Source organism: Penaeus japonicus, unplaced genomic scaffold (genome assembly GCF_977035675.1).
Source record: "Penaeus japonicus unplaced genomic scaffold, GWHDUDI00000001_assembly GWHDUDI00000003, whole genome shotgun sequence".
In the NCBI taxonomy this organism is placed as follows: domain Eukaryota; kingdom Metazoa; phylum Arthropoda; class Malacostraca; order Decapoda; family Penaeidae; genus Penaeus; species Penaeus japonicus.
In genome coordinates, this window is record NW_028234405.1 from 37,894,974 (window position 1) to 37,897,473 (window position 2,500).

General features: G+C 45.7%; 1 protein-coding gene across 1 annotated transcript in view; it reads right to left on the bottom strand.

Annotated features, from left to right (window-relative positions):
* The window catches only part of LOC122256132 (corticotropin-releasing hormone-binding protein), a 143,654-nt gene that overhangs the window by 51,675 nt on the left and 89,479 nt on the right, over positions 1-2,500 (bottom strand). The gene's annotated exons all lie outside the window — the stretch shown is intronic.

Genomic DNA, 2,500 nt, shown 5'->3' on the forward strand with positions numbered 1-2,500 from the left:
CTCTCCCCACGCCCATATAGTGCAATACTCAAGCCCTCGCTCACATGGAACCTCCATCCCTCAGCCTTTCACACCACCCACGCCACATCTGAGCACCCTTGCCTCGCTCGGACACCCACCTCCGTCCACAGCTCATTCTCTCTCACACGCACACCACGCCATAACCATCAGCGCACTCTCCTCCCCCTCCCCATTCACCCAGTTGATTTTTGCCATCAAATTTCAATCTATTCCTCTCGGCTGATGGATTACCTGCAAGAAATTGCCAAGTGCATAAAACATTTCTCTCGCAGCAAGATGCATAAATGAATAAATCCGTTGAATGAAGAATTTCCTCAATTTATGATTGTTGAAATAACTGAACTGAATTTTTGAAAAATGATATCAATGATAATGATGATGATAATGATATTAATTATATTAACAATAGTAACAATAATGATGATAATGATAATCAATCGTGATGATGATAATGATGAAAATGATAATGAAATCAATAATAATGGTAATAATAGTAATGATGATGATAAAAATAATATTATCAATAATGAGAGTAATAACAATATTGATAATGCCAATAATGATAGTAATGATACTAGTAATGATAATAATGATAATAATAGTAATGATGATGATAATGATAACAACAATGGCATCCATGATTATCATAATTATAATGGTAAAGATTATAATTATAATGGTAAAACTAAGATTATAATCAGAAAAATGATAATAAAAGTAATAATGATGATGGCAATAGTGATGAGGATAAACAATGAAGAAAAGAGCGAAGAATGAATGAAACAAATAGAATAGATGATGATAATGATATATAGAAAGAAAGATCAATTTAGGAGTTAGTTAATATTTTAATGACATTGATGATATATAGATGATAAATAAATAAAAACACAAATGAATAACATTACATAACCTTGTTTACTTTACCTCCTGTACCTACGCCCTCAGTCTCTCTCACACGCCCACGCCCATTCCGTTGCACTCTCAGTCTCTCTCACACGCCCACGCCCATACCTCAGCGCAATCAGCTTTCCTCACACGCCCATTCCGCAGCGCCCACAGCCTTTCTCACACACCCACGCTCTTACCTTAGTACCCTCTACTTTTATAAGACGCCCACGCCCATTCGGAAGTCTCTCTCACACGTTTGTGCCCATACCTCAAGCCTCGCTCACATGCGAACCTCCATCCCTCAGCCTCTTTCACACGCCCACGCCCACATCTGAGCACCCTCAGCCTCTCTCGGACGCCCACCTCCATACTTCAGCCTCTCTCACACACCCACGCCCACATCACAGTACCTTGAGTCTCTCTCGTACGCCTACGCTCACATCTCAGCGCCCTCAGCCTCTCTCGCACGCCCACCCCTATACCTCAGCCTCTCTCACACATAAACGCCCATATCTCAGCGCCCTCAGCCTCTCTCACATGCCCACGCCCATACCTTAGCCCCCTCAGCCTCTTTCGCACGCCCATCCCCCACAACATTCCGCAGCGCCTCACATCTTAGGCCATCAGCCGTCTCGCACGCCCCACCCTATACCTCAGCATCATTCACACATGAAAGCCCATATCTCAGCGCATCAGCTCACTCACATTCCACGAGCCTTTAACCTTTAGAGTCTCGGTGCCCTCGACTCTTGAACACAAGGCTAATGCCAACACACAGGAGACCCGCTTCCCCTCGCCTCTCGGAAGAGTCTCTACTTTATAAGACGCCCACGCCCATTCCGACGTCTCTCTCTCCCGTTTGTGCCCCTCCCTCACGCCTCCCTCACCTCCGACCCTCCATCCCTCAGCCTCTCTCACACGCCCACGCCCACATCTGAGCACCCTCAGCCTCTCTCGGACGCACGCCCATTCCCCCACTCCATAGCTTCTCTTCTCACAGCACCACGCCCACACACAGTACCTTTTTCGCAGAGCCATTTTTCTCTTTCCCAACGGTGCCCTCGACTCTTGAACACAAGGCTAATGCCAACACACAGGAGACCCGCTTCCCCTCGCCTCTCGGAAGAGTCGCACGCCCACCCCTATACCTCAGCCTCTCTCACACATAAACGCCCATACCTCACAGCCCTCAGCCTCTCTCACATGCCACGACGCCCTACCTAGCCCCTCAGCTCTTTCGCACGTCCCATCCCCCAAACCTAGCTTCTGTTAATCTCTCAACTTCATTCGCAGAGCCTTTGTAGATCTCGGTGCCCTCGACCTTGGACACATGGCTACTGCCAACACCCAGAGAACTCGCTATGTCCTTTGGCCCTCGCCTCTCTGAGAGGTCCTCTGTTATCTCTCTTTTTATGGTGTTTCTATTATCTTTTGCGTAAACTTTCTATTACCTTGTTTTTCTCATTTTCTCTTTCACTATTATTGGTAGTCTGTTTTGTCATTTTCTTGTTGTTCCTCTTTCTATTAACTTTGCCCTTTTTTTCTATCACTCTTCTCCTTTCATTTTCAATGTTTGTCTCTTTAAACT